This window comes from Macrotis lagotis, chromosome 7 (assembly GCF_037893015.1).
Source record: "Macrotis lagotis isolate mMagLag1 chromosome 7, bilby.v1.9.chrom.fasta, whole genome shotgun sequence".
In the NCBI taxonomy this organism is placed as follows: Eukaryota; Metazoa; Chordata; class Mammalia; order Peramelemorphia; family Peramelidae; genus Macrotis; species Macrotis lagotis.
In genome coordinates this window covers 117,990,391-118,016,938 of record NC_133664.1, presented here as the reverse complement: position 1 = coordinate 118,016,938, position 26,548 = coordinate 117,990,391, and the positions used below count along the sequence as shown (strand labels likewise).

General features: G+C 36.8%; 1 protein-coding gene and 1 long non-coding RNA gene across 4 annotated transcripts in view; one reads left to right on the top strand and one right to left on the bottom strand.

Annotated features, from left to right (window-relative positions):
* PLXNA4 (plexin A4) overlaps positions 1-26,548 on the bottom strand; it is a 610,123-nt gene that overhangs the window by 269,251 nt on the left and 314,324 nt on the right. The window lies entirely within an intron of this gene.
* On the top strand, positions 5,780-9,279 carry LOC141493806 (uncharacterized). Its single transcript, XR_012470323.1, has 4 exons — positions 5,780-6,065; positions 7,113-7,249; positions 8,874-9,038; positions 9,211-9,279. It is a non-coding gene; the product is annotated as an uncharacterized LOC141493806 (long non-coding RNA).

Genomic DNA, 26,548 nt, shown 5'->3' with positions numbered 1-26,548 from the left:
TGGCATCATCTCAAAATCAATATCACCTCCATAGTGTACTTATCTTTGCCCCCAAAATCTTATCTTCCTCCTGGCTATATAATTTCTGGCAGCAACAGCACCATCACCACTCATCCAATCTCCTCCTATATATATGAAAATCTGCTATTAACTCTGATTCTTATTTTGCTTTCAACACTCACATTTGATCATATACTAAGTCCAATTGATTCTATATAATATTTCTCGCCTCATCTTCATTATTTCCTTTCTAACATCACTACCATTACCCTGGTACAGATCTAAGATCCATCAGAATTCTTTTTTTTTTTTTAGGTTTTTGCAAGGCAAATGGGGTTCAGTAGCTTGCCCAAGGCCACACAGCTAGGTAATTATTAAGTGTCTGAGACTGGATTTGAACTCAGGTACTCCTGACTCTAGGGCCGGTGCTTTATCCACTGTACCACCTAGCCGCCCCTCCATCAGAATTCTTAATAGAATTCCTCGCTTCTAGTCTCTCCCCATCTAAGTCATCCTTCCTGTCTCTTCAACACTAAACTTTCTTAGCCATAGATCTAACCATGTCACTTTTATACCTAAAATTTTCTAGTGACTTCCTAATAGAGTTGATTTTCTTTGGGGGGTTTTTCTGTCAAATTCCTCTGCAATCTGAGACCATCCCATTTTCCTAGCCTGCTACATGCTCTCTTCCCATTCATCTCCATTTCATGTCTCCTGCACAGCTGTCCATGGTACTTTCTGTCACCTATGTATTCTCCTCCACCTTTTCCAGTTCCTTTTCATATAGTAACATATAAGTTCTTGAGGGAAAGAATTATCTATGCTTTTTTCTACATGAAATCTCAAAAATCTTAGTGCAATTTTATTAAAGCTTAAAACTACATGAAGACCTTTGAGATACTCAGCATTTATATTCTCATAGTTTAGCACAGTGCTTGGCCCATAGTTGGCATTCAATAAATATTCTTTCTATAGGTGTCTACCCATGTTTCAGCTATACTGATTATTCTCTGTCACTGAAACATGCTCTTTATTTTTCTGCCTTTGAATCTTTGTTCAAGATGTCTCCTTAGCCTCCCCATTTTTAAAGTCAAATTCAAATATTATTTCCTCCATAAAGCTTTATTTTATTCAAACTGTTGGAAATAGCAGCCTCTCTTGCCTTTTCCCCTCCAATCTTATAAAGCAATTAGTACTTCTCCCATACTTGTGAATTTATTATTATGTTATTTTTATTTATTATATTCTTATAATGTATTTATTATTTATTATGCTTCTTATTATTTGTTTACATTATTTATTGTATTTATATCTGTGCTTTATTCACCTAGTTAGTAAACTGGATGCTCCCTAAGAACTGCAATTAAACTCCATGCTTAGCACATAGTGGGAACTTCATAAATCCTTGATTGATTTATAGAGATACTGTTTAGCACAGTATTAGTAAATGTGGGTTGAATCTCACTGAAGTAGACTAGAGGAGAGGGATAATTAAAGAAACATTACCAAGGATGACTTAATAGAACTTGTGATTCTATATAGAAATATAAAGACTAAAAGATGACTGGGGGAAAGGGAAATGGAGAGTTCTGCTTGAGTCATGTTAAGTATGATATATGGCTTCCAATTGAAGTTATTCTGTTTGTAGTTGAAGGTATGGGACTAGAAATTAGCTGAAAATACATAACATGGACAAAAGTATCATCATCATGAGCGGTGATCTAATTGAAGTGATGAGACAGGATCTACCCATGAAAGGAACTACTGTTTATTTAAAAAAAAAAAGTCAAGTATTTAGTCTTGGAAAATGTATGAATTAGGTGACAAAAAGGAGGGAAGTAAAAGGGACAGAGAAAAGAAAAGTTTAAAAAGTAGGAAGAAAATCAGGAAAAAAAATATAGTCTCAGAGGTTCTGAGATGATTTTTTTTTAAGGAGAGAGGTGGCTAAGAATGTCAAATGCTTCAGAGTTGTCAAAATGAAAATAAGGACTAAGAGAAAAGCCATTGAATTTGGCAGGTAGGAGGTCACTGGAGACTATCAATTGTAGTTTTGGTGGAGTTATGGGAGTAGAAGCCAGATGTTACAATTCTCAGTGTCCAATTCAAGCCTCTAAACTAGACTGCCACCTCCATTTGCTCTCAAAAGATCCAATTTGACAGACAGCTTAGGTGGAAACTAGACAGACATGAGAGAAATGAAGGAAAATTATATAGACTCTTCAACTTCCCTTCTTTTTTTCCTAGAAGCCCCCAAAAGGTTTGCTCAGTTTCAGGACAGGGCAGTTCCCTCAATGATATACCCAACAGTCAAAATAACAAATAGTAATGTTTTTACATGGAGACAGAATAGAGTTGCCTTCATGGTGTGATCTGAAGGATTATAGGAAGATCCAAATGTTCTTCCTAACTAGTTGTCCCTGTGAATTAGTATATGGATTAGAGTGATTCTTGCAAGACAGGAGAGAATGATGCCTACATGAAATTAAACTAATAGAGAATTTGTATTTATTCATTCATTCTTATTTATGTTCAATATTTAAATACTTTCTGCATCCAGAGAAGATCTGCTGAGGAAGAGGCAAAGTTTAGATAAAACATTGACTGTCCTTGCCCTCATAGACATTAGCATCTAGGAAGATGCCAATGTCATGCCAATATGTCATGATAAATGCATCCAAGAATTTCAAAATAAATTCTGTGTGAGTACTGAGAAGATTTCTGAACCTTTGGAACAACTGAATTAGATCTTTGCATAAGGAAGAGTAAAGACTAAACAGCAAAATAGAGTCAAGAGACAATAACGATGGAAAGATATGTCAGAAGGGTCTTGGAGTAGTCTAGGTGAGTAGGTGATAAGGGTCTGCTTGATATAGAGAGGCATGGGGTTAAATATTGCCTCTCCTCAAAAGTTAACATTTTAGTGTGAATTAGGATGATTCTTGAATGACAGGAGAGAATCATGCCTACTAGAATATATGCCTACTGAAATTTAAGTTTCTAAAAGGAAGTCACAGTTTCATTTTCTATTCCTTATATTCCTGGCATCTAGCAGAGTGTTTGCCATACTACACGTGTTTATTCAAAACCTGATGATTTTCTTTTTTAAATTGCTTAGCACAGTATTCTGCTCCTGCTATGTGAATACTCCAAAGATTTGTGATATTTTCAGCATGGGTCATTTCTAGTACAGGAATTCCCTCTGTCATTCTCTTATAACTTAGAAAAGGGCTTCTTAACCGTGTGTGTGTGTGTGTGTGTGTGTGTGTGTGTGTGTGTGTGTTATGGACTCCCTTAAGGAGTTTGGTAAAATCTATAGACCCCTTTTCAGTATGATATTTTAAATGTATAAAATAAAATACATGGAAATATAAAGGAGATCAATGACATTGAAGTATAGTTTTCAAAATAATTGGTTTTGTATTTCAGGTTTTTTTAAGTTTGTAGCCTCAATATTAAGAACAGGACAGTGCCTAGAGCACATAGAGGTTTAAATCAGTAATATACCCAGGATCATACATTAAGTGTCCCAATGTTCCTCTGAAGCCAGCTCTTCTTCACTCCAAACACTTTTCTGTGCCATCCTGCACATAATGTTTGTTGAAGTTCATGAGATAGAGTAAATAGTGGAGGATAGGGATGACAAAAGAATATTGAAAGGGAAAAAGGTTGAAGAAAAAGGTAGTAGAAATTATGAGATGAGATTTGCCTATGTGACAATTTTGCCCCCCATCCTGATTCTGCATTGTTTTTGAATTAAAATTCTGTCCAAAATTTCTCTTCTTCATAATGTATGTGCATCTACTATAAAGTTAGCTCTTCTCGCACCATCCCTAAATCTAAGTTTAATGGGATTAAAACAAAATCCACTCTCTGACCCAGTCTTTGAGTCAAGAAGACTCCTGAATTCAAATCTAGCCTCAGTCATTTATTAGTTGTCTGATCCTGGACAAGTCAATTAACCCTGTTTGCTCTATTTTTCTTCTCTATAAAATGGATTGAAGAAGGAAAAAGCAAACTATTCTAGGTTCTTTGCCAAGAATCACTTCTCTTTTCCCTTTTGTGATATTTATCACCCTGTTCTAAATCTATGACCCCCATGACTTATCCCAAAGGCTTTACAATCTCTTTAAACTCTAATGTTGTGTTATTCTAAGAACTTTCCCGTTATATCAAGGGACCTTATCCTGGGACCCATAAACTTTTTTTTTAAATTTTAGTAACATTAATTCAAGTTAATCATTTTACTTTGTTATTGAAGAAATTTTCATACTATTTAGAGGGGTCCATAGACTTCCCTAGACTTCCAAAGGGTCCATGACACAAAAGTTGAAAAGTTCCTCCTAGATAACAGCACAATCTGTTCAGTCCCTGGGCTGCTGAAAAACCATAGAATTCAAGCTCTGCCTACTAGACAGAAATGCTCAAGGTGGACCACGGAAAAAAAGTTAAAAGAAAACATCTCTTTATTACAGCCTTGCCCAGTGGGACATGGAGTGTGGGTATATACAAACATATATATATATATATATATATATATATATATATATATATATATATATATATATATATGTATATATATGTATGTATATGTATGTGTATATGTATGTATGTGTGTATATATATATATATACATATATACATTTATGTTATGTTTGACAAGTGAAAGGAAGAGAAAGAGAGAAAAATCTGGAACAGAAATGTCTCATATGGTTTAATTTGCTCATATGAAGTAATTATTTCTGTAGTCTCCAATGGATGGCAAAATCTTTGGAATTTGTTTTTATTACAGAGAGAACATAAATAAGTTAGATAATTAGAAATAATCTTGTCCTTTATTCTACTAAGAAATTTTTTTTCCTTTTTACTAAAAAATATTGTTTTTCCTTCCTTCTATACCCCCTTTCCTTTGGCACTAAAACCAAAATTGGTATTGAGGGTATGAGGCTCTAGAAAAAATTGTTCCCATTAAGATCAGAAAAATGGAGCCCTGAGAGGATATCGGAAGATATAGAAATTTAAAAGAACATTTTATTGATGCCCTTTTTACATTGCTATTAATTCTCAATTTCTCCCCCCTTCCCTTTCCCAATAGGAATCTCTGATAACATAGACATATAATTAAACAATAAATTAACACACTGGCAAAGTTAGATACTGAATGCCTAATTCTGCATCTGTAGTATACCACCCCTCTACCATGAAGTTGGGGTATGCTTCATTGTCAATCAACTGCAAATAATTGATGCCAGCATTAATCTGAGTTTGGACATGTCAATATCATTTTTTATTTAGGCCATTTTGGTCATTGTGTAAATTATTCCAATGGCACAGGTCACTTTACCTACAACAGTTCAAACCAGAGATCTGAAAATTTTTATGACTTTGTCTCTGTCTCACTATGTGTCTCTACAGGGAGTATGCTAGGAAATGTTTAACAGCTACCTCTCTAGGAAAAGAAAATGTATTCAGACCTCACTTTTAAGCTTAATCAGTATTACTTTTTTTTTTTTTTAGGTTTTTGCAAGGCAAATGGGGTTAAGTGGCTTGCCCAAGGCCACACAGTTAGGCAATTATTAAGTGTATGAGATCAGATTTGAACCCAGGTACTCCTGACTCCAGGGCTGGTGCTTTATCCACTGCGCCACCTAGCTGCCCCTCTTAATCAGTATTACTAACATTTTATCCATTGTTTTCTTAAGTCTAGAAATCAACAAAGCACTAAAACCTTGATCTGCAGCATTTACCAATTTTCCATCTCTTTGAAACCATTTGGATCTTACTCCAACATACTCCTGGGACTCTTTTAAATCACTTGACCTTTGTTTACCTTTTGTTCCCCCTTTGTAAAACAGAATTGGGAATCACCAGTGGAAGAAAATGATAAAGGGAACTTTCATTCCAGACCAGATCCAGACTATTGAGGCAATGACTGCTGAAGTAGGAACAGTGAGAACTAAGGGAGGGACTGACCATTCAATTTCAGATTCCAAGATAGAAGAGATGGAAATTAAATTATAGTCTGATCGCACTAGATTTGGAGAAAGTACATTTCCAAGAAAAGATAGGTAAGGACCTTTAGCTTAAATTAACATTGCAGAAGAAGAGAGATAGGAAATGTTAAGGAATGAAATTCTGAAGACAAGCAATTCCAAAGAGGAAGAAAAAAAGGAGAGCTTGGCAAATGCATATTATTGATGTCTTTTGTCATCATATGACAAAGTTCTGAAAAGAACAAAAACAAGTAACTTCAGCCTTCTCTCCAGACAAAACTCTCAATAGTAGAGTTTTTACAAAGGACCAATATGGATTTAGAGAAGCCTCAATAGCCAACTTAGTTTTTTTTTTTAAAGACATTTATTGAAAGTGAAAAGAGAAGATAATGAGAAAGGATATAAAAGGGATGGGTACCTTCTTGTAAAAATATTGTCCAAACTACTAAAATTCAGAGTGAACTATGGTTGATGGTAAATGATAAAGACCACACCTCCCCCAAAAAAGGACTTTTTAAAAAATATGATGAAGACAATAGGAAGATTAGAGAAGAGATAGAATTGGTGCTAAGAGTAGGTAAGATACCAGGCACCTGAGAGAAGACAGAAATAAACAACTTTTATTTTGCTTCTGTTTTCTCTACTAGGGAGAATGATCATCAGATTGGGAAGGAAAGAACCCAAATGTTTGCTGAAATTGAAAGAGAAGCTATAAAGTGATGGTTAAAGAATATGGCAGTCCTAAATGAATTCAAGTTACTAGGTCCAAATTACTTACTGAATTACTAAAAGACATGACATATAATTATTATACTAGCATCATTGATTTTTAGACGATCACAAAGAATGAGAGTTGCTCAAGCAACAGAAGTAACAAAGGATAAATTTCCAAACTATATGTAGTAGGCATTTTTAATTTTAGGCAAATTTAAAGGAGGTATTATTAAAGGGCTGATCTGGAAGCATTTAGTTAGAATGGGAAACTATACAATCAACAAGAATGAACGTAATTTCATTAAGAATAAACATTTCATGCTAATTTTATTCCTTTTCTGTACCAGTATACTAAACTTACAGGTCTTGGAAATGTCATAACCATTGTATTTTTAAATTTCAACAAAGCATTTGACAAGGTCTCTCATATCACCTGGTGGACAGGAGAGACAAGTAAAGGACAACCAAGAATAGATAAGACAGAAGAAGAAATGGGTGATAGATTCAGTTCAAAGAATAGTCCTAAGACTGTGAGCTCTTTGAAGGTAAGTATTGTTTTCATTTTTGGCATCCCCAGTACTTAGCAGTGTCTGGAACATAGTAGGCATTTAATAAATATTTATTAACTAATTGGCAATTTCTTAAGTGTGTGAATCTGTCCTGGTCTTATACTATTCAATATATTTATCAATAACTATAAATACATAAATGGTAGATAATAAATTTCAAGATGACACAAAGAAGGCAGGAATGGCCAATATGCTGGATAACTGATTTGAGATACAAAGAGGTCTCAAGAAGGTAGAATTATAGAATAAATCTAACAAAATTAAATCTTTAAAGGATAAAGTTCTTTTAAAATTTTTTTTTAGAGTTTTCAAGGCAATGGGGTTAAGTGGCTTGCCCAAGGCCACACTGCTAGGTAATTATCAAGTGTCTGAGGTTGGATTTGAACCCAGGTACTCCTGACTTCAAGGCTGGTGCTCTATTCATTGCACCACCTAGCCACCCCAAGGATAAAGTTCTAAAAATATACAGCATATCCTTAGTCTCAGAGTTAGAAGTTAGTTTGGGAGGTCTTGCCTATGTGCCTTTATTTCTCTGTCATTCCCACACTTTCTGAGTGTTGGTGACCCCAAAGGGGTAAACTGAACCCTCTGGGAATTTGCCCCCCACAAATTGCCCAAGGATACAAAACTGATCAGCTTCTTCACACACACACACACACACACACACACACACACACCCTCTACTGACAAAGACTCAGACCACACTGAAAATGCATTTATTCACAATTCTGCTTAATTTTGTTAAATTCCTAATCACTCTTTCTGTTAACACTCCTCTCCATTCTCTCAGCACTCAAACTCCATTCACAATACACTTCATTACAAACATCCAGGGATCAACTTCCATACCATCTACTCCAACAATTATCAGCATCATGAAAATCTCCTTGTTTTCTCTTATAGGTCTGAGAGAATTCACCATCAGGGGCAGGTATAATGTCTCCTCACTTTAGTTCATAGCTGCCTTTCTTTCAAGTTGTACATCCCTGGAATCTAACAGATATTGATAAATTAGAGCTCACTCAAACCAGGATGGTAGGTGATGGGATACCACATCACTGGAAAGGGCAGATCAACGACCTGGGGATGTTTACTCTGGAGAAAGAAGAGTTAAGGTTTTTTTGTTTGTTTTATTTTGTTTTGCAGGGAGAGGGGATAATTATTGTTTCTGATTTTTGAAGGGCTGTTGTGTGGAAGAGGAATCAGGATAATGGATGAAAATTACACAGGCAGATTTTACGTAGATAGAAGGAAAAAAATCTTAATAATTTGATGTCTAAAATCTGCCTGGATTGGGTCTCCAAGGAAGGAATAGGTTCCTCCTGACTAGAAATCTTCAAGTAGATGCTAGACATCTGTCTGACCTAAGTGTACTCAATAATACCATCCCCTGCCTTCCCATACCATCCTTGTTCAGATATGGATTCTATTACTCTAAATGATCATTCAGGTCCCTTTCAACTTTTGAGTTTTTATAATTATATCATCTCTTGTGTCCATTTCTGTTTTCATATTTTACTGGAAATATTACTTTGAGATATAGTTATATTATCTTTATATTTAGCATTGCCTTTAATATATGGTTCTCCTTTATATACAGATCTGTTTTTCAAGGAGTAGAAATGGAAAGTACTGAGTCATCTAAGCTTTCCTGATTTCTTTGAGGAAATTTCCATGTGGGGGTTAGAGGATCTACCAGAGGATCTACCTGAAAGTTCTTATATCTACTGTCCATGTGACCCTCAGTACTCTAGGCAACTCCAAGGTACAACTATATACAAACAAAGGGAGTTTCTTCCTCTAGGAGTTTCCCAAGGTTCAATTTCTATTACTATAAAGCAACAAAAACATTGTCTATAATGGCCAAAACTTTTTTAAATCTTTGGGAAGAAAGTTGCCTCCAATGTCTATTCAATGATATGAGGTTTCTTTTCAAGATGACAGATAATGAGGAAACCTGAAAGAGTCTGCATCTCTCCTTCCTTCCCTGGCTTACTCTCTTGGGTAGGAGCAGAGTCAAGACTACGGAGAATGAGCAGACATTGAGAGGAGAAAGAGAACAAGGTGAGGATAAGAAAAACAAGCAGAGTAAGATAGGTCACAATAAAGACCCAGGAATCTGTCACTCCTGGGAAATGCTGCTATCACTTTCCTCTAAAAACCCGAGGTAACTGGGTCAATGAAACTCAATCCAAAGTGATTTTGACATAAGGTTACAGCTAGAGACAAGGCAAGGTGAACAGTTCATTATCCATACAAGTGGCTGGCTCTCCAATGGCCAGCACAAGCCAGACTGATGACTCTCGGGGCCATTTCCTGATATCCCAATCTCACCATTTATTCTTGCCCCCATACTCAAAGGGCTCATACCATTATCTCTCCAGTCTCTAAAAGCTTTTGTAATGACTAGTCCATTACTAGAATCACACAACCAATTCTCATCTCAGAAGTGAAGGAAACCAAAGCCCAGAAAGGACAATGCTGTCACCCATTAAAGGAACCAGGGACTCCTCAAGTGTGTGGTGCCTTTCCTAGTTTCAGACTCCTGGGAACAATGCAGAGGGAAGGGGTGGGAAGTCCCATAACAATTCTCACCTTGGGGTATTGAATTCATGACAAGCTATTTTTTCTTCTTTCCTCTCTGTGTTTTCTTCCTTTTTCCTTTGGGATTGAGCGTCAAGGAGGCAGTGTCGTCCTGTGGAAAGAACCCTGGATTTGGAGTCGGGGTATCTGAGTTTAATTCCTGGCTTTCCTACATAGGATTTATGTGCCCTTTGTAAATCATTTAACCTCTTCCTTTCTCATTTGTTTAAAAATGAGAGGACTGGACCATGTGACCCTTCAGGTCCCTTCTAGCCCTAAATCTATAAAAATTTCATCGACTAGGTTTTCCTCTTTTTTTTCTTTCCCTCTGTAATGTGAGTGTTTGCACAGCCCTGACCCTCACATCTGTAGTGTCTGCATTCCCTACCAGAAGACAGGAAGGAAGGGGAAGTCTCTGCAGATCTTCTGGTTTCCATCATATGTCGTGTTGCTTTCTCTAGCACTCTCACCCATACTAAGAGATTGAATCTGTACCTGCTACAACAAGCGAGGAGCTGCTTGGAAGGGTTAACCAACACAGGGAGCTTTTAGAATATGGAGGAGATCTTGGCAAGCCTGACTTGATTTTTGTTTAAATTGCTTCTGTAATGGATTGACCAGTGTAGTCAATGCCACCTGCATCTCTTTGGTCGTCCAGTAGGTGGCAGAGCTGCAATAGGCCACCGACTCCAATCTGGCTCACCTTGTAGGGATCAACTTGGGGAGCCCAGGGGAGTCTGCCAGACAAGCTGGTGCCCAAACCCATCTTTAGGCCTGAATCTGGGAGAGATTCTGAATCTGATTCTTTTTAGGCAAAAGCTTTCCAGGAGTCCTTCCATCTCCACCTCTGTCCCTTCTCCCCATTTTCCCACTTGTTCCCCAGTTTTCAACCACAGGCTCTTTTCTTCCTGGTAGGAAATTTCAGTACCTCCATTAGTTGATTAAATCTTACCTCTTCTCATTCCTGGAAATTCATCCAATCCTCATCCAAAAAAATTAAATAAAAGGACTTCTTTTCCTGCCACCCAATATACTTTTCAATTGATTTTCAAATATTCCTATCTTTCTTTCCTCTCTAAGAAACATTTTTTTTGGTCCTATAGTTGCCAATTATACTTAAAATGCTTGGTATATTCTCATTGTGCTCCTAAAAGTCTCCTCCATTCTGTTTCCTTCCTAGTTACTTGACTGAAATTACTTCATGAAGTCATCAGATCCATGAGTCATAAGTTATTAGAGCTAGAAAGGACTCAGAAACATCATCTCATCATCTCATAAACCCTTTCAATTTATAAGTAAGAAAGCTGAGGTCCAGATGGTAAAGGAATTTCCCAAGGTGGCACAGCATTTAGGAAATATTGTGAATTCACCTGTGTATTGCCACCAATATGCTATATGACCATGAGAAGATTCTCTCTGTTTTCTTTGTCCTCTCCTAGAAAAATGAGGACTATGGTTCTACACCCCTGAATATGAGCATGCTAATAGCATGTCAACCACAGCACTAGACTCTCCTAGCTAAAGACATAAAAGTTTCCCATAGAAGTTTCTGGAATTCTTCTGTGGAACTTAGGCAAGTCACCTCATTTATTATTATCCCTCTTTGTCAAAAGAGGGTATTGGGTTCACTGATCTCTAGGGTCCCTTTCCAGCTATAGCATTCTGTAACAGGGTAACAACTAATTGGACCCAATTCAGTTTAATTAATTTACTTCTTCTGGTGGGCACAGGGGTCAAATCTAGGAAAATGGCTATCAGGATGTTCAGCTGAAAGCAGTTCAACCAAGCAAATGAGAAACTGTTTCACTTAAAGAAGGGACTGAGTGATAGTGGGGGTGGGTCCTCTACTGAGCATCTTTTGTGTCTAAAAATCTCCCCAGGACAGAATCCAGCTCCCTAGTGCTAGTGCTGAGGCTATCTCACTGCGCTTGATCATTCTCATTTTTTGAATGTCTTTGGGCAGCTGCCACATATCTTCCTACCTCATTGTTCTCCAAACTCTCCTCCCCTCTAGTTTGCTTCTCACTCTGCCCACCCCCTTCTCTCTAACTTGTGTTTCCCTAACCTTCCTTCAGTTCTACATTTGGCAGGGGTTGGTTAAGTTTAGCCTGCTCACATACTAGACAAACTTTATTTTTCTATCTGCTGAAGGCAAGGTTGTCAAACTGAGAGCCAAGTAATAGAAGTACTACAGCTATCCTGGTGTATTCATATGCTGGGAGATTTTTTTGTTTGCTTGTTTTACTGTGGTCAGATTCCCAGGTGCCACTGACACCACCTTGGACCATCGCTGCCCTTGGTCATGACAGAACCCCTTTCCTCATTCCAAAACGCATAGAGCAGACTCCATAAACACTAGACAGTGGGTTACCTCCTGACATCTGCTTTGCACATTTCCTATCCCTTAGAAGGGGTGTTAAAAGATGCCCTTAACTGGGAAGATGGCACAACATGTTTGTGTTCTAAGTCAGTCCAAGTTACCAGGCAGATAGAAATGTTGAGAAGGCAAAGAGAAGATTAAGTCCTGAATCCCTCTTGAAAGTTCTAGATAGGAAGAAAAAAACTCATTTTTTGGATGGATTCCATAGTACTAAGACTGAAGTTACACACACACACACACACACACACACACACACACACACACAGTCATATATATGTTCATATATATGTATATATATTCTGTAGTGAACCATAACTAGCTCCAGTACCATGTGCTTGGAATGTTGGATTAAAGAATTATAGATTGTGAATTGGAAGAAATCAAAGAGGTCAACCAGGTCAATCCATACCTGAAAGGAAAATAATGCTATCCAAATAAGTGAGTCTGTAACCTGCTTTAAACACCTTTCAGTGATTTCCTTCCCTCCCAATGCAGTTTATTCCACTTCTGAATAGTAAAAACTTTTAGAAAGTTCATCCATAAATGAAGCTAAAAATAAATCTCTCTGATACCTAGATTGTAGAATTGTAGGATCATATTTGCTGAGGCAGAAGAAACCTCAGAATGTATCTGGTCCAATGATTCCACTTAAGGAAATGCAAGCTTTGTCCTAAGTCACACAGTAGCAAGGGATAACTTCAAATCTAGTTCTTTTTTCCACCTCACTATCTTGCCCTCTGACCATGTGGAGAAGAATCTTAGGCATCATTGGTTTTGCTCCCTTAATTTCTGGGGGGAGACTGAGATTCAGAGAAGGTATATTGCTTGCCTGCCATCATACAGCTGGATAAGTATCAAAGGGATGGCTGGAACCCAATTCCTTCTGATCTGCTATGCCCATTTCTCACAGCTCCCAAGTTAAGCCCTCTTCCATATCATGATCTTGGCAATACTGTCATATATCTATCAATCTCCCTTTAAGTTTCCCTTCTCCAGGATAAACACCACCCATTCTCAGACTTATCCAGAATCTGAGTTGAAAAGGACCTTGGAGATCTAGTCTCTCCTACCCCTAAATAGAAATTACCTCTATAGCATCCTTTTTATTGTTCAACTGTCACCACATTTGAGGCTTTCATGGCAAAGATAATAATTTATCTCTTGCCTGCCTTCTATCTAAATTAATTTGCAATTTCCTTCTCCAGTTCATTTTACAGATGAGGAAACTGAGGCAAATAGGGTTAAGTGACTTACTCAGGGCTATATAGCTTGTAAATGTCTGAGGCTGGATTTGAACTCAGATCTTCCTAATTCCAGGTCAGGCAGGTTATCTGTTTAACCTTCTAGTTGTACTGCAGCATCCCTAACAAAGCAGTACTATAGATAGTCTAAAGACCTTTAGTGATGGGAAACTCAACTATCTTCTGAGGCAGTCCATTTTGTTTGGAGATAATTCTAATCCCCAAACTACCATTTTTTTCTTCACTAAAATCCAATAACATCAATTCCTTACATTTGATGACTTCCTATCTCCTCATCAGAAAAGATTACTTTCCTTTCAACATCTTTAAATTGTTACCATACTCCCTAAACCACGTTACCCAGAACTGAACACCATATCCTAGATGGTATCTAAACAGGGTAAAGCAAAAATGGGATTGTCTTCTCCTTTATAATCTTCTTACAGAACATTTCTGACCACTTTTCTTTGCCATTGTACTTTTTTCTCATGCTATAGTTTCCTTAATGTGCCATAAGATTGAACCAGCCTTTTGGTTGCCATGACACACTATTGACTTATTGACTCTACCCCACAAGTCCTTAATTTTAAACAAACTCTACTCAACTATTAGTCTATGCAGAATATTTATTTGAACCCAAGTGTAGAACTTGAGACTTATCTCAATTAAATTTCATCTTAGAAGAGTTGTAGCCTATTGAGAACTGTTTGGAACCTAATTCTGTCATCTGTAAAATTTATGTGAATTCCACTGTGCCTTCATCCAAGTTACTGATAAAAATAGGGAACAGAACAGGGACAGATACCTGAGGCATTTCACTAAAGGTCTTTCTCCAGGTTTATGTAGATTCATCAAATGGAGAAATCACAGGAATTTACTTGGGATTCAGATGTTGGGAGGGCTAAGAAAAATAATTGGGGAATGAGGGATTGGGAGAGGAGGGAAGAGGCAGGATTGGATAGCTGCTTCCTCTCTCAGGTTATTTTCCATCTACACACTAAGCATGTTGAATCTGTCTAGTAATTTACATGTTGACACCCCTATTAGAATGCAAACTCCTTGACGGCAGGGTTTGTCTTTCATTGTGTCCCAAGGGCTTAGCAAAGGATCTAGCAAGTAGTGAGCTTTGAATAAATACTTGGTGACTGACTAATTTTAAGTCTGATTAGTAAAAACAAATCATAGTGTACATTTAAACAAGTGAGAAAATTATGCAACAATCTCGACTCTTTTCTCAAGTGAGTTATCTAATTAACGAGTTAGGGGAATTTGAACAATTTATCCAGATTTTGTGTCTATTTCTCCAACAAAAGAATAAAATAAGAAAGAGCAGCAGGAAAATAGAATAAATTGCTTACACCTTAGCACCCCCCCCAATCTTTCTAAAGAAAGCATGTCACTCTGCTACTCAAAAACCTTTAATGTCTCCCTGTTGCCTCTAGGAGGAAATATAAAAATATAGATCTCTTTGTCTGGCATTTAAGACCCTCCACAATCTATTTCTAACCTAGCTTCCCCTTCATCAATTTTATGTTCCAAACTGTATAATTAGTTGTTCTCTAAATCTCTCTCATCTTCTGAAACTTAGCCCCTAAACAAACTTCCCCCCAAGGATAGAATGTAGTCCCTTAGCCCCTAAACAAACTTCCCCCAAGGGTAGAATGTAGTCCCTCCTCATTTCCACTTCCCTAAATCTTTATTTCCTCCATAAACACTTCCTTGATTCTCCCCAATTATTAGGACTTGCTATCTCCTTGATTTATCTCTTGCCTGCCTTCTATCAGTGTTTTATCCCCATAGAAGAATTGAAGTTTCTTGAGAGCAAGAATTTACTTTCCTTTGTCTTTATCTTCTTAGTGCCTACTATATTGCTTTTCAATTAAGAAGCACTTAATAAATATTTTATTTATCTATCCATTCATCTATCTAATCTGTTTTCTCTCTATGTATCTACCATCCATCCATCTATCCAAACATCCATCTTCTATCATCTAATCTGTTTTCTCTATCTATCCACCTGTCTCTGTCTGTCAGTCTATCTATCTGCCTGTCAATAAGTCTGTATATGTCTACCTAACTCTCTCTATATAACATAAACATTAGGTCACCCTGTCTTGCCCAAGCTAAAAATGCAGGGAACACTCATAGGTTGTTCCCAATCTGATTAGTCCAGAGCTTGGACCTGCTGTTTCTGACCTAGAGAAGTTGCCCCTCATAAATTGAGTAGGCACCCATCCTCCCTGGGATTCACTATATTGATGACAAACAATGTGGAGATTCATCTGGCTTATCTGTATTCCTGGTCTTGAGATATACTCAACCTCAGACTTGACAGTAACAGGGATCACAAGCATGCATCACCATGCCTGGTTTAATAAAGTTTATTGAAGTTGACTTGAGTTAGGAAGGATAATTTAACACATCAGATGAAGTAGGCAGGTGGTATGGTAGAAGGAATGCTAGACTTCAATTCCTAAAAACCTGAGTTTGAATCTTGTCTACAACATCTATTAGCTATGTGATTCTGAGCAGTTCACTTAATTGCTAGTAGTTTTAGTTTCCTCATCTGTAAAATTGGAATAATGAAAGCACCTACCTTCTAGGGTTGTTCACTAGTTTAAATAAGATTTTATATTTCAGTCTCTTTGCAGACCTTAAAATGCTATCTAAATGTTAGCTATTATTACTTTAAAATTCAATCACAATGGAATTTTACATTTTTAAATATAGTCCTTCTTTATTGGGATCTAGAATTCTGTGTTTGGTTCTGGGTACCATATTTAGGAAGGGCGTTGATAAGTTGGAAAATAGTTAGGGTATTGGTTCAGTACATAAAAGGCCAGTCCCAGAGTCAGAAGACTCATTTTCTAAATTCGTATGTGACCACAGAACCTTAACTAAGTGTGTGGCTCTGGGCAATTCAGTTAATCTCTGTTTGACTCAGTTTTATTATATGTAAAATGGCAATAGTACCTAGGGCTGCTAAGTGGTACAGTGTATTATGCCAGATCTGGAGTCAGAAGAGCCTGAGTTTGAATCTGGCCCCAGAAACTTCATAGTTATATGATGATTGCCTGCCTGGGCAAGTCACTTAACACTGTTTGCCTCAGTTTCATCATCTGTAAAATGAGCAGGAGAATGAAACACCAAGAAAACCCCAAATGGAGTCACAAAGAGTTGGACACAACTGAAATGACTGAACACAATAGCACCTATTTTAGGATGAAAGAGCTACAATTATTACAATTATTAATGAGATAATAATTAGCACAGTTCTGGCAAATAATATGTGTTACATAAATGTTAGCTATTAACCAGGGAAAGGTCCTAAGATCAAGTCATGCTGAGATTAGATAAAGGAATGAGAAATATTTAGCCTGAAGGAGAGAAGAATTTGGCAGGAAAAGAGATTTGGAGATGAGAGCTACTTTCACATATATGAAGAGTTGTTGCATGAAATAGGGACTGGATTTGTTCTTTTCGACTCTAGAAGTCAAAAAAGAACCAGGAACAATAGATAGAAATTCTAAAAAAGCAAATTTAAGGAAATATAATATATAGCATATAATTATATATTATGTTATATAATTATGATATATAATGTGGAACATATTATATAATCTATAAATAGATATGAGGACATATGAATAAAATATAATTATATAATAGATATTAGGGCATATGAGAAAAATATATTTCTATGTGTGTATGTATGTAAGTGTGTGTGTGTGTATATACACACACACATATACACACATGCAGGAAAACTTTTATCACAATTACAATTATCCCGAAGTAGAGTAGGCTTGAGATAGTTTCCCCTTTATCAGAATTCTGAAAGCAAAGGCTGAATGAATCATTTGTTGGAGTATGCCATAGAGGGCATCCTTATTCAGGTACAGGTTGAACTGGATGTCCTCTGAGGTTCCTTCCAACTATGGGATTTGGCAATTCTGTGAATTAATCAAAGTGATTGTAGTGATGAAAGGTTTTGTTAGGGGAAAGTGTTAGAGAAAGATTTGCTGATGGAAATCTAATAAATGTTTGTTGAATTATTGAACTGAATGCAGGGTACCTTGGCATAGTGGATTAGATCAGACACCCACTGAATACAAAATTAGGGATGTTTCAACTTTAACTTGAAATTCTCATTAAACTACATAAAAAAGCCTGTAATGTTAGCTTCCATTTGAAACAAGAGATTGAATGTGTTGGATTCTGGCGACATTTGACTTGAAGGACAGGTCCACAGCTATTCATGGAGGCTGAAAGGAACTCACAGTGGACCTTGCATGAAGCCTCAAAGCATTCACTACTTCCAAAGCTATACTAAGGAATTGAGATGTTCTTTTGATGCTATGATCATGATTTGAGAGGGAGGTGGGAAATATAGGCATTGATTATTTGTGACAGTATATAAGGAAGGGGATTTAACAGGCAGAAAAATGGAAATCAGTAGTTGGAGTTTTGATCACAATGCTAGCATTATAATAGTTATAACTAACATTTATATAGTGGTTACCTTGCAAAGCCCTTTCCATATATTATATCATTGATCCTCATAGCAGTCCCATGAGGGTAGATAACATTATTATCTCCACTTTACAAATGAGGAAATTGAGAGTGATTAGAGGGTGATTTGGGGACCAACTGGGATGCAGTGGATTAAGTGCTGAGCTTGAAGTCAGGAATGCCCATCTTCCTAAAGTTCAAATCTGACATCAGACATAATCTAGCCTGTGACCCTGGGCAAGCCATTTAACCCTATTTGCTCAAGTTTCCTCATATGTAAAATGAGCTGGAGAAGGAAATGGCAAACCATTGAAGTGTCTTCTCCAAGAAGACTCCAAAATGGGTCACATAGAATGGGTCACATCCCTGAAAATGACCAAATAACCACAATGACAACATTTCAGAAATAAGGTATATCTGAGTCAAGATTTGAACTTAGGTCTTCTTGACTCCAGACCCAGTGCTTTATCCACTCTCTTATCTAGCTATAACTCTTGTTTTGGTCAGAATGATTGAGTTGATGCAGAAGGTAGTGGTGTGAGCCAGAAAGCTTGGCTTGTCCTTAGGATGAACATTGATTTATGGGAGTGTAGAGACAGTGGGTTCAGAGAATGAGTAGGAGTTTGAACATTGTGGATGCTTGAGTCAATGTGCAGAAGAAAATTGGTTATGCAAATAGTGATATCAATATTTGGGAAGTGATGACAGGAAAGTCCTAATATAGGCTATTCCTAATACAGGCATAAATCTGAGCTCCCAGTAATCTCTCCACAGGAAAAGAACTCAGGGGGAAGCAAGGCACATACCCACAAAACCCAAATCTTAAGAGAGAGAATGAGAGCAATGAGCACATACTATACATGTCACCAAATGACTTCTTCATATCACCTGGGACGTCAACAGCATCCCCAAGAGTCCCAAACCTTACAGTGGTCCAGATGTTCCTCTTCCTTTGTAAACCTAATCACAAAGCATGAGGCAACATCATATCCTCAGCCCTTTCTCCCCAGATTCAAGTCCCAAGCTGGGGATTCCCAGGCTTTTGGGAGTTGGTGTTCCCTTCATTATTGCATGTGTTTATTTGATATTTTTCAACTGTATGATACCTATCTACTTCTAAAAATACTATAATCTTCATTTTTACTTAATAAAAAAGTGAGAATTTCAAATTAAATACATATATTAGAAGGCTAATAACTAGAAAAGATGCTTAATTGTTGAATTGAGCTTACAATTGTAAAGAACTCCCGTTTTTGACAGACCCTGATTGCACAATCCTGTAACTTAACTTTTCAATTTTCCCCAGATAAGTCTTTTAGACAATAAGATGCAGAACAGGTTCAGATTTATAACGGAATAAATTGTTTCCTCAACAGGAGTTCTCCTCCATAAATGAAATCGTATTTCCATACTAGCCCCTCCTCCCTAACAAAAGAGCCAGATCAATGCAAGTTGTCGTTTGAAAAATTAGTATCTCTATAATATCAATTTTGATCCTATCTGGAATGAATTGTATGACATCTAAAATTATGTTTTATTAAGGTGTTATGTCTTGATATCACAGTCATTTCCCACCCTACCTTTAGCCTGAACTTCTTTGTGACAAATGAGAAAAATATGTAATCAGAAACAACCTAATGCTGAGACTGTCTGACAATACAGTAAATCACACAAGAAGTCCCTCACTTCTCAGCCAAGAGAGATGGCAAGTTTCATTATAATATCCCTTTTCTGATCTTTGTTGGTAATTCCATTATGTAGAGTTCAACTTCCTTTCAGTGATCCTTTTTTTTTGATTTATGTCTTAAGCTGGTAAAGTCATTTTGCATATTGTTTTCTTGGTCCTGCTTATTTCATTTTGTATCAGTTAATACAAATCTTCCCACCTTTTGATGAATCACTCTTAATTTTCATTTTTTAGTAATATTCCACTAAACTAGATTTGGACTAGATTTAGTTTCTGTCAGTCTGTTTTATGATATTTTTGAAATAACTAAGATTCCATTGGGTAGCATAAGTCAGGAGTGGAGGGTGTCTCTGTGTGTGTGTGTGTGTGTGTGTGTGTGTGTGTAAAGATAAGGTTCTTAAATATGACATCAAAAGGTCAACTACTCTCTCTGAACGTATCTGTAGACAGAAAGAACCTGGAAAGCTTTAATAAAAGAAACACAAAAGGGTGCAGGGGGACAGGACAAATTTATATTGGTAAGTTCTCCTATGGCACCAATGAAATACACCAGGTGGCATAATGAAAATTCATGGAGGCAGGAGATGAATGAAAGTAGTGCCTCATAACTCAGGTAGCCACTGAGCTGTGATCCCCAGGAGTTCACCTCGTCTACCCCTTCCCTCCCCTCCTCACTGTAAATACCTCCTCGGGTTGGCTGCTGGGAGCCAGCGGATGTTTCATAAAATGTAAAAGACAAAGCCTCTGGGAAAAGGACTATACCAAATGGCAACCATGTGTGGTGGGCTGTCCCAGGATTCTGACACCATTAATCCTGTTGTTATTTTCACAATCTAAAATTTGTACCATTCCCATGCCCTCTTAGTTTTCCAAATCTCAAAACTTTTATCTTCTGGTCCTGGTTTCCACTGACCACAGACTGCTGATTCTTTGTAATGACACTGAATTGGACTGAGACTAGAAAGCTATCTCGAAAACAGAATTTGAATCAGTAAGCCCTGAGTTCAACATTACCACTCTGATTTTTACCCTGTGGTGTGGTTCTGAGAAAGTCATCTAAACTTTTCTGACTTCAATTTAAATTTAAATTTAAAAGGTTGAATTAGATAATCTCTAGGTTCTCAGTTCTAAATTTATGAATCCATGATTATAAATGAATGATAGAAAAGTCTCTTCATCTTCCTCCTCACATTTTACTTATAATTCCCTTTCTCTCATTGGATATCCTAAGCCTTCCTTTCTCTGGTAGCTGGTCCTATCTCATGGTTTAATCATCTGGAGAGAAACAGAAGATGCAGTTGGGGGAACCACTGAACTTGTGGTCATAAGACCTTCATGCAAACCCAGGCTTTGAGACCTGAGAAAAGTTTCAAGCTTAGTTTCTATTTCCTCCTTTGAAACATAAGAGAAGTAATATCTCCACTGCCCACCTCAGGATGTTATTGTGAGGATCAAATGAGATAATGTATGTAAAAGCACTTTTTAATCAGAGAATCAGAGTTCTCAGAGTTGAAACAGACCTCAGTGACTATCCAGTCCAATTTATCCCTACTTAGAATATAAGTAATGAGTTGGCATCCATCCCTCTAATGACAGGTAGTCCATCACTTCCCAAGGTAGCCCTCTCATTATTAAGAATTTTTTTTGTCAACAAGCCTAAATTTGTCCTTCTACAACTTCTACCCTCCAAATCTATGATTCTTTGATCCTCATGCTGTTGCCTGGGGTCAAACAGAATAAATCTAATCCCTATTTGAAAAATACTATGCAAATGACAGCAATTACTAACATCTGGGGTGCCAATTTCTCCTACTTGGGTCCTTTCTTTTGGAGATAAGATGGGAATTTATGCTGAGGTGATGGTGGTGGGGAAAAAAGGAAACCCTAATATGCAACATTTGGACTTAGAGTTTTTTGCCCACTGAAATTGCTCCTTAACATCCTATGCATATCAAATCCTCATATCTAATTAAAAGTTCACAACTCCAACCCAAAAGATATGATTGAGACAGGGGTATTTTGGCAACAATCCTCTCTCATGCCACAGGGTAAGAAATGCCACACTTCTTAATGATCATTGATTGAATGTCCAGTGGATTTATATTTGTATACTTATAGTATATTAAAATAGCATTCAAAAGAACTAAAACTGCTCTGTTTTCATTTTCATTTTCATTTTGAACTAGAAGACCAGATCTTTTGATTGATTGTTCACTTTGAAGAATTTATAATCTAAGGAGGTAATGGTTGTGCTTGGTAGCAGCAATAGTAGTAGATGAAAAAAGTTAAAAATAATTCACATTTATGTAAATATACCTATTTTTCCAATATGTTTCCAAAAAACTTTCTTCAAACAAACTCTGTGATTCTTGTAGTGTCAATCTTACTATTTTCATTTTACACAGAAGGAAAATTGAAGTTCACTCTGGTTAAGTGCAATTAGTAAGTATTAGAGATATATTCTACATTTTCAGGTCACTTGACTCTGAGATTCTTTCTACACAATGTACTGCTTCTCAGTAGCATGGCATTCATGGATAGAATGACTTATTTGTAGTGAAGAACACCTGGGTTCAAATCCCATTTCTTTCACCTGCTTTGTGACCCTGGGCAAGTCACAACTGTCAGTTTATTATTTGGAATAATTACTGGGGTTCCAACCTTCCAAGGTTGATATGAGGCTTATATGAGTTTGTGTAATGTAGATTAAGCACTGTGCTAAATTTAAAATACAGTATCAGTGGGTGTGTTTGTTACTGTTAAAGTGCAAATAGTTTACCTTGACTTTGGAGAGGAAACTGGAATGATTGCCTCAGTAACAGTAAAAGAAGTCTGAACAAAAGGTAAATACATTGACCAAGGAAGCAACAGAGAACTCTAAAATGTTAGCATTACAAGGGACTTCAGAGTTTATTTATTTCAATTCCTTTATTTTAAATATGAGGAAACTCAGAAAGGGGAAGCAACTTGCCTATGATCACATGACTAAGTAACATAACTGAGATTTATTTAAACCCAGATTTTTCCATCTCTAAATCCAACACTATTTACAATAAAATGTTCACAATAAAACAAGAAACCTATAGTTTCCAAAGTCCTTGTGAAGTAAGAAGGGAGAGAAAACAGATAGTGGGAAAACCTCAACTAGATGGTGGTGAATAGCAGAAAAAGAAAGGGAGAATGTACAAAGGACTGTGGGACTGAGGCTCCCATGAAAATGTCCTAGCATATTTGCGTTTCCTAGTAACAATCATTTCTATTTTTATTTATTCTGGCAGGCTTTTCATGTCATGTAATCATGGTTTTAGTTCATTTCCCCCAATGATAGATGGTGATAAGTCAACTTGGTTGTTAATAATGTTACAATTTACCTAACAAATTTCAAGCTTGTAGTACAGCTTCATTAATATGTTTAATTTATCATTACAATTCCTTCAGGTTAATGGTTTGAGAGTATGCTGGAGTTTAATCTGAACAGTTATTATAAAGTACTTGTTTCTCGCTAAGATGTAAAACCTAAACACTCAAGATTTACTTATGATAAAACAGCCAGAAAAAAAATCATTCTTCTCTTTGCAGCAAGGAGATGAGAACTGCCTATTAAAAATGCTTTTAAAAAAGAGAGTCACTTAAAATAGTCTACAAGTCATGTTGGAGATTAAACTGCTGTTCTTAAAGTTAATAGGGAGACAGCTGAGTGAAGAACACTTTCTGGAAGAATTACATTCCCCTCCATTGTCCAAGGACAGACTCCTTAGAGAAAGAAGAATCAACCAAAATTCATATATTCCAACATCTATCTACTCTGGGAAGGATATTAGTGATAGCCAAATGCTGAGGAGCCTTTACATGCCCTTTATAACTTCAGACAACAAAATTAAGTTAACCTAAGCATTCATTTAAGTCTATTATGAAAGTTATATGATTTTTCTTTCCTAAAAGTACATGTGAGATTTACTGAGTTACCTTCCAGAGATATCCAGAGACCTTCAAACAAGTCACTGTCCTAGAAGCAACCTTTTTGTCTTTAAGGACTGACTTAGGTCTAGATAGAAATTCTTCCACCTGCCAGGAAACTTTAATCCTCCTCTGACATCTCAGTGGTAGAAGAAATTCCAAGGGTAGTTCCATAGGCCTCAAAAATTTCCCTTGGATCTAAATATGAACTGGGTGACAGATTGGTTTAAATGTAGCTTCTTGGAAGAAGGAAAGAATGTCTCTTGGATTTAAGGTATGGTCTAGGGAACACATTGACTTAAAAGTAGCTCTTTGAAGGAAGTAGATTTTATTTGATTTCTTACATATTGATAACTATGACAATTTAATTGATTTCTTCAGTATTTTATTTTATGTATTTAGAAATAACACATTAAGAAGGTGTCTATAAGCTTGATGAGTTTCTTTAGAGGTTCCATGACACATCAAAGCCCAACAACCTGGGTACAATGGAAAGAACAACATAGATATGGATTTCAATCCTAGCTTCTCATTAGTAAACCTGGGTCCTGTCATAATTTGGTTAAATTGACTGTGCTTCAGATTTTGTAGAATGAGAAGTTTGTACTATGGTCTCTCCGCTCTTTTCCAACTCCTCTCTGTATGAATCTAAGTTCAAAAGCTTTATTCCATAACTTTCCTTAAAATATTAGTTGTTCTTCTTAGTTGTGTTCAGTATGATTTTGCCAGAATCATTAGCATCTTTCAAGAATCAACTCAAGTGACCTCATGGGACTGTTCTTGATTGTCAATTTTGATTTCTCCCTCCTCAAATGATTTCATATTTATTTGTTTGATAAAAAAAATATAATAGATAAGAGAGCTGACTTCAAAGCCAGGAAGAACTGGATTCATGTCCAGCCTTTGACCTATACAACAGAAAAGTTGTAGAAACTTTTTCTGCATTCCAGGCAACTTTTTTTTTTTAGGTTTTTTGAAAGGCAAATGGGGTTAAGTGGCTTGCCCAAGGCCACACGGCTAGGTAATTATTAAGTGTCTGAGACCTGATTTGAACCCAGATACTCCTGACTCCAAGGCTGGTGCTTTATCCACTACACCACCTAGCTGCCCCTAGGCAATTCTTTAAGACTAGAAGTTACCATCACTGATTCAAATCTCTTCCCCTTAAATGATAGGTCCCTAGAATAGAATATGTAGGCTCCCCAAACAGTTATCTTAGTTCAAAACCCAAGGTTAAGTTTTGCCTTTGTAAGCCCTAGAGTCTAGCACAATATCTTCTATTCAGTAAATGCTTAATAAGTGTACATAGAATGGATCCATTGAAAGAATAAATGGGGGGCGGCTAGGTGGCCTAGTGAATAGACAAGAAGTATTTAACAATAGAAGCCAAATCTTAATGAATCCTTCTGGGGCCTTGGACTGGAAAGTTCAAGTAGTAGTTTCTGCAAACTTCATCTAAAACCTTGCCATATAATGGGGCTCAACCCCCAGGTAGCTGGGGACTTGAATATTTATGGATAGTTACAGAGTCCAATATTCTTTACAAGATTTAGCTGAAAAGGTGCCTGAAATTACTCTAGAAAAAAAGAAAAATGGCAATATCATATCTTACCAACCCATTTATATAGACCATCACTGCTGGTAGGTACAATCACTGCTGACATGAGCATTGTTCAACATCCTTACTCCCTCCAGTCTTTTACTTACATTGACAAAGAACTTCATGCTGCCCTTTGTCTATTTAAAACACTCTCATAGATTCATGGGCTAATATTGCCAGAAACATCAAAGAGATATTAATAAATATCATTTAAATTAGAAGAGGGCCCTCTTTGAAAAAGAAAGTTCATTTTCAGCTGATACATTGTTGAAGAAGCTACTATCCCTTAGCTGTGCTCTATGGAACCTCAACTCTTGTTTTGAAGGAGTAAATGCTCCTCTAAAACACATTTGCTTACTTTTCTAAAGTGACAGAGCTATTGTGTGCTTGCTGACTCTCTCCCCACTCCCTTTATCTTTTTAAGGCCTCTCTTCTCTTTTATTTTTTCCCCCAGTTACATGTAAAAACAAGTTTTAGCTTTCATTTTTAAAAGTAATACTTCTGGGGCAGCTAGGTGACACAATGGATAGAGCACAGATTCTGGAATTAGGATTGATCTGAGTTCAAATGTAACCTCATATACTTAATTATTACCTAGCTGTGGGACCTTGGGCAAGTCACTTAACCCCATTGCCCTGCAAAAACCAAAAAAAATGAAAAAAATAATATTTCTATATGAAGAAGAGCAGGATATAGATAATTTTTTTTCAGTTCAAAAAGAAGAAGAAAGAGGAGAACAGTGACTGGTACACATTAGGCATCTTATAAATGTTTAGTGACTATCTGATAAGAGAAGACAGGAAAGTCAGTGGGGGTGGACATATAGGATGAGGATATGGAGAAGTGAAAAAAAAAAAGGACAAATTGAGGAAGGAAGCATATAATACTAATATACCAATCCTAGTATATCCCTTTGGGATAGAGAATCAGGAATACTTGCAATATTCATTATATATGACACTTGAAAAGAGACTAGCTGGCACATTGGATAGTATCAGATCTGGAGTTAGAAGTTACCTGAGTTCAAGCCCAGTGCCAGTCATTTACTATCTGTGAACCCTTGTCTCAGTTTCCTCATCTGTAAAATGGGGCTAATGCTAGCACCTATCTCCTGGGATGGTGATGAAGATTAAATGAGATCATAATTGTAAAGTGCTTAGTACATAGTAAGCATTATATAAATGTCAGCTGTTATTGTTGTTGCTGTTTATGATTATTTTTACTATTACCTGGAAGCCCTACTAGAAAATATAACTCAACCCCTGAGGACATGAAACTTTACAATTAGCAGCTAAGCAGCACAGTGATTGGAAAC